The sequence below is a fragment of the Dasypus novemcinctus genome, chromosome 22 (assembly GCF_030445035.2).
Source record: "Dasypus novemcinctus isolate mDasNov1 chromosome 22, mDasNov1.1.hap2, whole genome shotgun sequence".
Lineage (NCBI taxonomy): Eukaryota > Metazoa > Chordata > Mammalia > Cingulata > Dasypodidae > Dasypus > Dasypus novemcinctus.
The window spans coordinates 58,734,303-58,748,225 of NC_080694.1; the positions used below are offsets into that span (position 1 = coordinate 58,734,303).

General features: G+C 47.4%; 1 pseudogene; it reads right to left on the reverse strand.

Annotated features, from left to right (window-relative positions):
- Positions 1–584: 584 nt before the first annotated feature.
- Positions 585–13,923, reverse strand: part of LOC101424482 (sodium-dependent phosphate transport protein 1-like) — a 34,566-nt pseudogene continuing 21,227 nt past the window's right edge.

A 13,923-nucleotide genomic window follows, 5' to 3' on the forward strand; every position in this document is an offset into this window, starting at 1 on the left:
GAAATGTGCCTCGCTGGTATTGTGTAGTCTTTTCAAATAATCAGAACCCCTGCAGACATTTGTAAGGAGGGCCTGTGAACAGAATACATCTAATCTATTCATGTCCTCGTTGCCTTGGCACTCACCTTGCATACATCTGGTGGGCAGTATTCTTTACAGAATTATGAGAAAGAGCATAATGCTTGGTTGACTTGGGTTCTCTAGCCCAGGGCCACTACTTAACACAAATTCAGAGAATACTGTACATATTGAATTTGTGTTCCTTATGGAGTGCCAGCCCCCAAATTAAAATGTGCACAGCCTCACCTGGGGTTGTAGAAATGCCAGGGCTACATCCATTAGTCACCCTTCTTACCTCTTTAAACAAGGTGAAGCAGACTGGAAAGAATTAAGTCAAACAAACCTGGATTCAGATCCCAAGGAAAATCCAAACCAGGGGTCAGATCTTGGGTTGACAAGTATCTGAACCACAGTTTCCTTATGTGTAAAGAAAAAATAACTAACATTGCTAGGTTGACATGATGAAATTATGACTTAATCATACATACAATGGAGAAGCCAAAACTTGGAAAAAGCTTGCTGAGTGGCAAACACAACTCCATGTACTTGAAGTGAACTCTTTAATTTTCATAGCCCTACGAGGGAAGGATTTTCTTCTTCCTTTCATTTTACAGGCAAGAGGGCAGGCACAAAGAGGGAAGTAACTTGCCAGAGATAAATGGCTGTGGTGATGCTGAAACCCAACAGCAAGCTGTGCTCTTGATTCCTAAACTGTACATGTTCATAAGTACTTGAGAGGCTCATACATGTACACGTACTAATATATACAGAATTAATTCCTCCATTATGTGCCTGACCTGCAGAGATGCTGCTCCAGAAGTTTTGACCTGCTGGCCTTAAACTTCAAAGTGAATTAAATCTTCAGTCTGTCTTGAGAGTTTGCATGGAAGAAAGAAAGGGACTTTTACAGACCCTACATGAGAGCGATATCCAAGGCATTCAGCTGTGTTCCAACCATACTGAAGCTTCCTTTTGCAGTAATCAATATCAGGAAAATAATAGTGCTGAGAAAGCTTGAGCTCAAATAAAGGAGGCACACACTGAAGGGGGCAGGAAGGAGAAGTCCTGGGGAGAGGAGCAGAAGACACAGTCAGGAGAATCCCCCTGATGGGGTAAAGTGACTCCCTCCATCCTGTGTTGAAAGTCCTGGCTGGTCCTTACCTAGAGTGGTGAAGAGTTTCTGAATGGTGAGTAGGCTGAGAATATTCCTGGACTGGAAGAAGTCTGACATCTGGCCTGTGAAGATGCCAAAGATCCAGGCAAACAAGTGGGGGAGGTCAGATAGCCACCCATTCTGGCGAGGAAGCATGTAAGAGTGCATATGACAGGAAAAATAGCACTGATACACTAATTCCTGCACTGAAATTCAGTATTTAAAGCTGACACACTCTTCCAGGAATCTATCAACATGCAACCCCAGAATTACATTGGAACTGCACCACCCAAGAGAGAAAAATAGTTTTGAGGTCAATTACAGTTGTCAAAATCTGTCTAATATCTATTTTAGCTCCAGGGACCTGATAGCACTGGGCAGCAGGGAGGAAGAGGGTGTTGGGAGTGGGAAGTGCTGGCCCTGGAAACACAGAAGAGACAGCAATAACCTTTGCAAAGTGCCTGCTGTTCATCTTTCCAACAATTCCATGGTTTCATGGAAGAGAAAATGGGTCAGAGAGAGCTCAGATGATCAAACTGTTATACTGGGCTTAGGCTGGGTGACTGGAAGTACATTGCAGAGTGCCCCAAATTGCAAACCCAGATTTCATTTCTAAAGGTTCTCTCTTTTACCCTTCACAATGCAACAGAAGGGCCCATGTGTCAGTGCTTCTCCAAGTCACAACGGCAATGGGGTTGTGATATGAGATGTCGGTCCTTGGAGAACAAGAACCGAGTCAGGGCTTGGTTTACTAAGAGGTGGGAAGCGTGACAAAGCTATTGATGGGGTTTTCAGGAAAGGAGCCCAGAACCAGCAGGGAATGGTGGTGTCGAGCCTTCAGTAATGTGCAAGAACAGTCAGAGTGAAAGGTGGCAGTGATTGCGGGGCACAAAGGGGTGGGATGTCAAGCATGGTATGTGGACACCTGTGCCTTTTTTCCAGGCTGTGCTGGTTACAAAACTGGAAATGATGAATCTCGAGGTAAAGACCATCAGCTAAACAGTACCGCTGTGACTCCAGTACCAAAGGCAGAGAAAGCAGCACAGATACAGGTAAAGGGAGAACAGAAGTTTTACTCACCTCTCTTACATTAACTTGAAACATGGAGTTGATAAACGTTGGGATGTACAGACTCATGAGGTTAATTCTCCAGAAACAGGCAAAATTCCCAATGGAAATGGCACAGAGTGGAAGAGACTTAAGCATAGCCTTGATGGGCAGAGTTTGTCTCCTTGATTTGAACTGGAAAGGAATCCATGAAGAATTAGCACAAACAAACCTGCCATAAGATGTATGGAGCAGAACCGGGGATGGTGTGTGACTCAGAGAATCTGGGTTCTACCTGCTGGACAGTGGAGGAGGTGAGGTACTCCTTCTCAAGTATGCTCATGCAGGGATGGTCCTTTGGGTCATTGTAAACCAAGACGACCCACAGAAGACACAGAGCACAGCCACAAGTGCCTGTCAAAGTGGGACAGTTAGAATTGGAATCATTTCAGTCTGTGGTAGGACTCTTTCCTAAATGACATTTTTCAGTGTATGATCTGAGAGCTTGACTTCTTTCTTTTTTGAAACTTTGTGAAAAAGCTCTCACTTTTCACAGGTGTCCTGCATCCAGCTGTCCATCCCTGCAAGATGAATTTTATGGAAATGGTGCTAAGCGCCTGGCCTCACCAAGCCTTCATTCATGACAGCTCAGCTTCCCACCCTCAGCCCTCGTCTCTAGACTCCTACACCTTCCATCACACCAAGTCCAGGCCAGCCACACAGCTGATCCCATGGGCTGCCCAATCAGCATCTCTGGCAGGGGGTTGCCTTGTTCCTGAGATCCAGCCCAGGCCTTGAGCATTGCTCAAATGTTAAAAGATTTGGCTTGCTTATTATTTTTGTTTTTGTTTTTACTTCAACTGCTTTTATTCAACAGGTTTTTTGATAATATACTATGTCCTGGCAAGGCCAATTGATAAACACATTAAAAAGTGTATAAGATATTTATACATAAAAACTTGTGTAGAATGACAAAAATATAATCAAATATAAACAATGATATGACAATACTTCATAAAATAAGTCTGAAAATTAAACAACTTTGAAACAGAATACAAATAAAATGACGAAAACAAACCAGAATCAAAGCATAAAGAGAATGAAAAACTAGATAGATCAGTTTAATGCCATTGAGATCTATAAAACATAATTGAAAGTAATTGTATTTTTTGCATAATTCTTAAGAATAATATGATTGGCCCTTAAGTTTGGAATTTGTGTTCCTGAGTGTGATAGACTTGGACTCAGATGTGATCTCTCTACACAAACTTTTTTCTGTCACTTTTACTGAACCTATGGTTGGTGCTGGGGTTGGTTATGCTCAGGAGACTCGAATCTCTGGACCGTCCATGTGCCAGCTGGGCCCTGAGCCTCAGCAAAGTTGTAACACCTATAATCCAGTTCATTGGATTTACCCAGGTCAGCTAACAGGGAGGTGAGGATGGTCAATCACCACACCAGTTAACCAAGACAGTCTATAACTGCTAGCAGGAGAATCCCATCCATCAGTCATTTGGGCTCTAAATCCCCATCTCGATTTAGAGGTGGTATGGTCATCACTATCCCAGGGTCCACAGGATAGAGGAATAAAATATGGATTAGGGTGGACTTACTCTTATTCCACTATGGAATTACTATGACTCTAGCAATGGAAGAAATTGTGTCATTGATGTAGAGATAGTGGCCACGGGAGTTGCTGAGGGCAGGGAGAAGGAGGAAAAGGTGTGATATGCGGGCATTTTTGGGACTTGGAGTTGATAATGCAGGGACAGATGCAGGTCATTATGTATCCTGCCACAGCCCACTGAACAGACTGGGAGAGAATGTAAAATACAATGTAAACTATAATCCATGCAGTGCGGCTGTACTCCAAAATGTATTCACCAAATGCAATGAATGTGCCACCTTGATGAAGAGGTTGTTGATGTGGGAGGTTTAGGGAGTTTAGGGAGTGGAGTCTATGGTAACCTCTTATATTTTTTAATGTAACATTTTGTGTGATTTATGTATCTTTAAAAAAAAAGACAATAAAGATTTTTAAAAAAATTTTCCTTTATATATTCTTTTATGTGATGATGGTTTGAATGCTTATTTAACTCTCAGTCTTCTGTATTATTATTGACCTTAGTGGATGGCAACATACTGGCTAGATTGCAGCCATCCCAGACCAGCTCTCACAGATCACCTAGATAATAAGTCTCTACTGTCTTCCATCTTATGGTTCCAAATAGGTGGTGTTGAGTAGTGATGAATAGTTTATAGTTTATAGCTGAGGCAACATGACTACAGTGCTTAATGACTTACTACACTGATCTGGCAAGTCAGCCGGAGAAGCAATAAATGAAACACTAAAAGGAGCAAACATTCATGCTTACATTTGTGTGTCTGTTTGTGTACAGTCCTTTCTTGATAACAGCCTTAAGATTTTGTCTTATTTCTGTGTTTCCTGTACAAAATACCTGGGCTTAGGGAACTCTGGCTTAGGGCATGGTGTAGGTGGAGTTCATTGGTCAGTATTCCGGAAATCCTTTCATTTGTATAACAAATATTGATTCAACACCCATTATATGCCATGCTCTATTATAGGTTCTGGGAATACTGCTATGGATAAAACAGTCAAAAATCCCTGCCTTCAAGGAGTTTGTGTTTTAGTGGAAAAGAGAGAGAGACAATTAAAAAAATGAGTGAAATGTATTAAATGTTGGACGGTCGAGGAGGTAAGCTAAAGGGGAAAGAGAGTGATGATGGGTGCCTTGATTGGGGAAGTGGGGACACAGCTTTGGCCCTTGGATCAAGGGCCCTTCAGGCAGGGTGAGGAACAAGCGCCAAGGCCCTGAGCCGGGGGCAGTGTAAGGGGTGGAGGGTGGGAGCAGGTTGGGATTAGAGAGAACAGCGTCAGACAAGGAGGAAAGGTGGAGCATGTTGTCAGATTTTAGGCTTTAAGACACCCTTTATCAATGGTCAAAGGAAACTATGATTATATACTCTTTTTTTTTTAATATACATAGATCACACAAAATGTTGCATTAAAGAGCATAAAAGGGAAGAACCAGCAAGATTGCAGCAGAGAACGAAACTCCTAGAGTCATCTCCTGCTACAGAGCAGTTAGTAAACACCCCAAGCTATCTGGAGGTAGCTGAAGCACCTATTTGGAGGCTTCAGCAGGCCAAAAGAGCATCCTGCAACATCCTTAAAGGAATGGAAGGAGGAGACTGCCCATCTGCAGAGAAGATTTGTAAGTAGAGTGTTCCACTCCACAGAGGCCGGTGCCCATCCTCCTCTGGAGGCACAAAACCTCCTTGGGAGCTCTTCTGCAGCTGGAATTGAAAGCTCCACTTCCCAAATGGGGAAGGAAGAGATGGTTGGGCACCAACTTCAGCTACTGATGAGTAAATTCAGAGGGCTAAACTATGATCCTAAGAAAAGCTAAAATTTGAGCCTGTCCAAGTCAGAAAGAGACCTGTAGCTGCCATCTTAACTCCATGCCTGGCCGGAAGGGAAATAAGATGGATTGGAAATGACAGTGCTGGTGGGGACCAGCTTCATTCCATCCAGATAGGCCTCTAGCCCAGGCCCCAGCCCCACCTACAGCAGGAAGCAAGCTGCAGGGTCCTGCTCCAACCTCTCCAGGAAGTTGCCAGCAAAGCCATGGAGGTCTGTGATTATCCCACTCTGGCAGCACAAATTGCCCCAGGAGCTATTCTGTGGCTGGAATTGGAAAATCCATTTCCCAAAAACAGGAGCAGAGGAGATGGTTGGCAACCAATTTTTGCTATTGATTAGTAGACTCAACTGGCTAAGACATAACCCTAGGAACAGTTAGGGTTGAATCTGTTCAAACTGGAAAGAGACTGGTGGCCACCATTGAGACTCCACCCCCAGCATGAGGGGTAACCAGGCTGACCAAAAATCACAGTCATAGTAGGAAGCAGTTTCTTTCACCCAGATCAGCCTGCAGGCCTAGACTAGGCTTCAGCCTCACCTCTGGCAGAGGGGAGGCTAGAATGCCCTGCACCAGCCTATCCAGGTAACAGCAAAAATAGTCTAGGCCTGCATGACTTGGATTATTACACACAGCTGTGTCTCTGTCCCTACTCCTGGCAAAGAAGAAAGTGGGAGAAGCTTCAGTGGTCCCTGGGGCATTGAGTGCAGCTTCTAGTGCCAACAACATCCTTCACTCCTACTATACAACCAACAAGGGAGAAAGGGCAGGAAGCCCTACACTAAAGAGAAAATCTGCACCCAGAATAGATACTCTAGTAATCCAGATGCCAAGACACCAACAAAAAATTACAATCCACACCAAGAAACAGGAAGCTATTGTACAGTTAAAGGAACAAGGTAAGCCTCCAGTTGACATAAAGGAGTTGAGACAACTATTCATAGATGTTCAAGCAAATTTCCTAAATAAATTCAATGAGATGACTAAAGAGATTAAGGGTATTAAGATGACACTAGATGAACACAAAGAAGAATTTGAAAGCATACATAGAAAAATAGCAGATTTTATGGGATTGAAATGTGCAGTAAATGAAATTTTAAAAACTTTGGAATCATATAATAGCAAATTTGAGGAGGCAGAAGAAAGGACTGGTGAGCTTGAAGAAATGGCCTCTGAAAGTGAATGGACAAAAGAACAGATGAAGAATGGATATGTGTCATGGGTGTCCCAGAAGGAGAAGAGAAGGGAAATGGAACAGAAGGAATATTTGAAGAAATAATGGTAGAAAATTTCCCAACCCAATTGAACCACATGGATATCCATGTGCAAAAAGCATAATGTGCTCCCATCAGAAAAAATCCAAATAGACCTACTCCAAGACACATACTCAGCAAGATGTCAAATGCCAAAGACAAAGAGAGAACTCTGAGAACAGCAAGAGAAAAGCAATGCGTAATATATAAGGGATACCCAATATGATTAAGAACTGCTTTTTCACCAAAAACATGGAGGCAAGAATACAATGGTTTAATATATTTAAGATACTACAAGAGAAAAACTTCCAGGGAAGGATTTTATATCCAGCAAGACTGTCTTTCAAAAATGAGGGTGAGATTAGAATATTCACACATAAAAAGAAACTGAGAACATTTCTAAGAGACCAGAATTTCAGGAAATATTAAAGGGTGTGCTAGAGCCTGAAAAGAAAAGACAGGCGAGAGGAGCCCAGAAGAGGGTCTAGAAGTGAAGATGGTATCAATAAAAGTAACTAAAAATGTCAAAAGAGTGGTGAAAATAAAATATGACAGATAAAATCAAATAGTCAGGAATAAACGTATCCAACAATGTAAAGCACTTATATTTAGAAAACTGCATCTCAATGTTAAAATAAATCAAATAAGTCCTAAATAAGTGGAAAAAATTCCATGCTCATGGATTAGAAGACTAAATATCATTAAGATGTCAGTCTACTCAATTTGATATAGAGATTCAATGCAACTGTGAGAAAAAGTACCCCGGTATTTTTTTTATTGAAAACATGGTTATCAAATATATTTGGAAGGTTGTGGGGTCCTGAATAGCTAGAAACATCTTAAAAAGGAAAATCAAACTCTCATGTCCAGACTTTAAATCATGTTACCTAGCTATAGTGGTAAATACAGCATGGTACTAACATAAAGACAGATACATAGACCAATGGAACCAAACTGATGGTTCAGAAACAGACCATCACATGTATGGTCTTGACTAGCTTGTCAATCCCACATGGCTTGGGCAGAACAGTCTGTTCAACAAATGGTGCTGGAAGGACTGGTTTTTCACAACCAAAAGAAGGAAAGAGAACCCCTATCTCACACCTTATCCAAAATGAATTCAAAATGGATAAAAAATCTAAAAGTAAAAGCTAGAAACATTAAGCTACTAGAAGAAATTGTGGGAAAATATCTTTAGAACCTGTAGTAGGTGGTGGATTCTTAAAGGAAATATGAGGAGGACTGAGATGTACTACAGATGCTTAATATATATAGATGTTTTAATTAGCTTTACTAATATATAGAAATATATAGAGAATATATAGAAAGTGGATGGTAAGACATAGTGTATAACAGCTAGTTTATAAATGGGCAAGTGACTGAAAATGGTAGTCTAGGGATGTAAAAGTCATTGACAGAATGCTAGAGAATAATCTAGGAACAGAATAGCACAGTAAACCAAGAGGTGGATGAGAATTGTGGTTGATGGTATAGATGCAAGAGTGTCCTTTGTGAGCTAGAGCAAATATACATCACTACTGCCGGGTATTGGGAATGTGGAGAAGCATGGGAAAAATACAGCTGGAGTGATCTATGGACTGTATAATATAATAGTCTTTCATCTATGCCAAAGATGTACTGTGTTGATAATGGGACAGTATGGAAAATTCGAGCCAAATGTACATTATGGATGTGGTAACAATCAGATTATATTCTCTTATCTGTAACAAATGTCCCACCACAATGTGGTGTGTTGATAGAAGGGTGTTGTTTAGGAATGCTGCACATGTGAATGAATGTTTTATAAGTTCACAACTTCTGTCATAAAAATTTTATTTAAAAAAATAATAGATGTGTTGGGGGACAAAACACACCAAATCTAAGATAAGGACTATGATTAGTAATAAGAGTTTGACAATATTCTTTCATAATTTGGAACAAACATCTCAAAAATGCAGGTGTTGGTGGAGGGTTGTGCGGTCACCCCTCGGGCTGAAGTGTGGTTTGCTGGCCTGGCGGGGGAGCAGCCGCGGCAGGCCAAGCCGCTGCCCCCATAATAGGGTGGCTGGTCGGACTCACCGCCACCCCTGAAGGGAGCTCGGCATGGGCGCAGAGTGCCCTCGGGTCTCCCCTTCTCAGCGGCCATGCTTCCGCGGCCGCCCCCCCTCCCAGATGGTGCCACCCGATGCCTTGTGGGGCGGCACCCTTCTTCTTCCTTCTCCCTGCGCAGGCGCAGGGCGGAAAATTCCAGTCTGCCCTTTTCCCCTCCCCCGACAGCAGCAACAGCCAGGTGTGGGCGGAAAAATCCAGCCCGCCCTTTTCCCCTCCCCCAACAGCACCAACAGCCAGGCGTGGGCGGAAAAATCCAGCCCGCCCTTTTCCCCTCCCCCGACAGCAGCAATAGCCAGGCGTGGGCAGAAAAATCCAGCCCGCCCTTTTCCCCTCCCCCGACAGCAGCAACAGCCAGGCGTGGGCGGGAAACTCAAGTCTACCCTCCACCCCAGCAACAGCAGCCACCAATCCCTAAACCCTGCCCCTTCCCCCAGCAACAGCGACAGCCAATCCCTAACCACCACCCCTCCCCCGTCCAGTACCGCCCACTGACCTTTCGCCGGCAACCAATCAGAACAGGGCGTGGCTTCGACCAATCAGCCTTCCCCAGCCCCTATAAAACTGTTGCCTCTCCCTCAGTAAAGTGGACTTGCGTGTTTACCTTGTCTCCGCGGTAGTTCTTCTGCCGTGCGCCCTCCAGTCCTGAGAGCCCCCGACAAGGGCCTGGCCTCCCTTGTCCCCAGTTCGTCGCCTGCTTCTCCGGGCGACCCCTTCGTCGCCTGCTTCTCCGGGCGACCCCTTCGTCGCCGGCTTTGCCGGGCGACCCCTACGTCGCCGGCTTCGCCGGGCGACCCCGTCAGCCGAACCGCGCAACCCCTTATGAGACCGATCCCTCGTCTGCTGCCGGACCGACCCCTCGTCCCAGGTGGGACCGACCCCTCGTCCCAAGCGGGACCGACCCCTCGTCCAGAGCTGGACCGACCCCTCGTCCGCAGCCAGACCCCACCTCTACCGACCGAGCAAGCCGCCGCAGTTGGCGCCCAACGTGGGGCAAGGCAACCCCACCACAGCACAACGTGGGGCAAGGCAACTCCACCACAGCCTCACTCCATAACCTGGCGGCCCCCCCTCCTCTCTTCTCACCTTGAGACTTCTCTTGTGCAACATTGCTGCTACCTGAGCCTTGGCTACCTCATTCGATCCATGGCGGTCTGGGAGAATCGCTGGATGGCTTTCTCCTTCCATGTCGGGGGCTTATACCGACCCGCTATGATTAAGAGGAACCTTGGATTTCTCGGGAGCGCGCGCTTGCACGTCTGAAGTAATCCTACCACAGCCCTACACCCTCCTCTCTTCTCACCTTGAGACTTCTCTCGTGCAACATTGCTGCTACCTGAGCCTTGGCTACCTCATATGATCCACGGCGGTCTGGGAGAATCACTGGATGGCTTTCTCCTTCCATGTCGGGGGCTTATACCGACCCGCTATGATTAAGAGGAGCCTTGGATTTCTCGGGAGCGCGCGCTTGCACGTCTGAAGTAATCCTACCATAGCCCTACGCTCTCCTCTCTTCTCACCCCTATCTTTTCGCTCTGCATTGCTGCTCCTGAACCTTGGTGACCTCATATGATCCACGGCGGTCTGGGAGAATCGCTGGATGGCTTTCTCCTTCCATGTCGGGGGCTTATACCGACCCGCTATGATTAAGAGGCGCCAATAAAACTCTCAGGAGCGCGTGCCTGAGCACCTCCACCCCTACCTTCACCTCTGCCTCCTCCCCTCCGTGCTTGCTCCCCTTTGCCTTGCGCCACTGCTCGTCGTCCCGCCCTCCCCTCGTCGGGGCCTTCCTTTGGCCTGCGACCACCGTCGGAGTCCCACCGGCTCCGACCCCTCGTCTCACCGCGCACCTCGGCTCCCATCGCCGCACTCTCAAGGTAAGGGCCCCTTTTCTTATCGGCTCCAAAAGGCCATTAGCGATGGGTAACATCCTATCTGCTAAGCAAGCCCCACAAGTTCGGGCCCTCGCCGGTCTCCTAGACACTCACCGGTGTAAGATCTCTCTGAAACAGCCCCAAGTCTTCTGTAACCGCGGCCCCCCATGCCGCCATCGCTCTCAAGCAGCTCCAGCCCCACTAAACGGCCCGCAACCCACTTTCCCCAGCCCACGGCCTGCTTTCTAGCATCTAATAACGTTTCTGCTTTTGCCTCCCCATACTTCTGCGGAGCTTCCTCCTGTCTCGACCTCACTCCTCTTCTCAGCCATCCAAAGCGTCCTTTCTCGTCCCCCGCCCCCCTCCTTTTTTGCTTGAACTCCCATTGCGTTGCAGATTGGGCCGCCCCATGTCGGCCCGCCCCGTTAACATCGGCCTCTCTCGCGCCCGTGGAGACTTTGACCTTCCTGTTGTCCTTGCCTACATCTCCACCACTCCTGACGCTGCCGCCACCATCACCGCTGGTGCCCTGACGCGACTTGTCCTCACAGCTGCGATCCTCCAGACCATCACACAGTCTGCCTCTACCGCTCTTCGCCGCCAAGAAGAGATCAACTACCTGTAACGCGCTGTCATTCGGGACTTTTAACAACAGATAGACCTTATAGCCACCGAGATCAACGAGAATTGGACATTGGCCACCCTTGCTTGCAACGGCAAGATACCACCCCCCAAATTGTACATTTGTATCCCCGTCATACTCACCTCCCTCTTCAGCTCCGCTTCCCTCATTGCTTACTGCCTCTTGGGCCTCAGCTACTTGTTGCTGCTGCCATCCTGGCCCATATTTGAAAAGAAGGGGGAAATGCGGTCACCCCTCGGGCTGAAGTGTGGTTTGCTGGCCTGGCGGGGGAGCAGCCGCGGCAGGCCAAGCCGCTGCCCCCATAATAGGGTGGCTGGTCGGACTCACCGCCACCCCTGAAGGGAGCTCGGCATGGGCGCAGAGTGCCCTCGGGTCTCCCCTTCTCAGCGGCCATGCTTCCGCGGCCGCCCCCCCTCCCAGATGGTGCCACCCGATGCCTTGTGGGGCGGCACCCTTCTTCTTCCTTCTCCCTGCGCAGGCGCAGGGCGGAAAATTCCAGTCTGCCCTTTTCCCCTCCCCCGACAGCAGCAACAGCCAGGTGTGGGCGGAAAAATCCAGCCCGCCCTTTTCCCCTCCCCCAACAGCAGCAACAGCCAGGCGTGGGCGGAAAAATCCAGCCCGCCCTTTTCCCCTCCCCCGACAGCAGCAACAGCCAGGCGTGGGCGGAAAAATCCAGCCCGCCCTTTTCCCCTCCCCCGACAGCAGCAACAGCCAGGCGTGGGCGGGAAACTCAAGTCTACCCTCCACCCCAGCAACAGCAGCCACCAATCCCTAAACCCTGCCCCTTCCCCCAGCAACAGCGACAGCCAATCCCTAACCACCACCCCTCCCCCGTCCAGTACCGCCCACTGACCTTTCGCCGGCAACCAATCAGAACAGGGCGTGGCTTCGACCAATCAGCCTTCCCCAGCCCCTATAAAACTGTTGCCTCTCCCTCAGTAAAGTGGACTTGCGTGTTTACCTTGTCTCCGCGGTAGTTCTTCTGCCGTGCGCCCTCCAGTCTTGAGAGCTCCCGACAAGGGCCTGGCCTCCCTTGTCCCCAGTTCGTCGCCTGCTTCTCCGGGCGACCCCTTCGTCGCCTGCTTCTCCGGGCGACCCCTTCGTCGCCGGCTTTGCCGGGCGACCCCTACGTCGCCGGCTTCGCCGGGCGACCCCGTCAGCCGAACCGCGCAACCCCTTGTGAGACCGATCCCTCGTCTGCTGCCGGACCGACCCCTCGTCCCAGGTGGGACCGACCCCTCGTCCCAAGCGGGACCGACCCCTCGTCCAGAGCTGGACCGACCCCTCGTCCGCAGCCAGACCCCACCTCTACCGACCGAGCAAGCCGCCGCAGGGTTGATATACGGGACCCCATATGATGATATGCATGTTTGCTTTGTAAGTTCACAACTTTTACTATACATATAATTGCTTATATATGTGCATATATAAATGTTAAAATAATAATAATAATAGGGTGTATTGGGGGAAAATACTTTGGTGACTAGTACCATTTTTATTATCATCCCTTCCCCCTTGTGACTTGCTTTCTGTCTGCTCTCTGTCAATTCACAGTGTGTTCTTCTGTGCCCCCCTTGTGGCTTGCTTCTTGTCTGTTCTCTGTGTCCATTTGCTGCGCTTTCTTCTGTGTTTTGGATTTTCTCCCTTTTTTGTTGTGTCACCTTGCTGAGCTGGCTGTCCGCGGCCCTTGCAGGCCAGGGGCACTCTGCAGCGTGCAGGCCGGCTGCTCTCCACAGCTTGCTGGCAAGCTTGCCTTCACAGGGAGGCCCTGGACTGTTAATTCAGGGTCTCCCATATGGTAGATGGGAAGCCAACCAATTGAGCCACAGCTACTTCCTAGTAGTACTATTTTGACAATGCTCTTTAATCATTAGTTAAAAAGATTTAAGAACAATGCAAGTTAAGTAGGGTGTGTTATGAGAGTCCTGTACGTTGTTATATATGTTGGTTTTGTAAGTTCACCACTATTACTATAAACTTACTGTTTATGTTTATGTATGAGTGATATACTTCAATAAATTAAAAAAATATATAAGAAGTTCCTGTATACCCCAGTCCCTGCCACTACCACTCCTCCTACTTTAACAACTTCTTTCATCAGTGTGACACATTCATTGCATTTGGTGAATACATTTGGAAGCACTGCTACAGTGCATAGATTATAGTTTACATTGTACTTTACACTCTCCCCAGTCCATTCAGTGTGTTATGGCAGAATATATTATGTACTGCATCTGTCCCTGCAGTATCATTCAGGACAGCTACAAATCCCCAAAATGCCCCCATATCACACCTCTTCTTCCTTCTCCCTGCCCTCAGCAACATCCATGGACACAGTCTC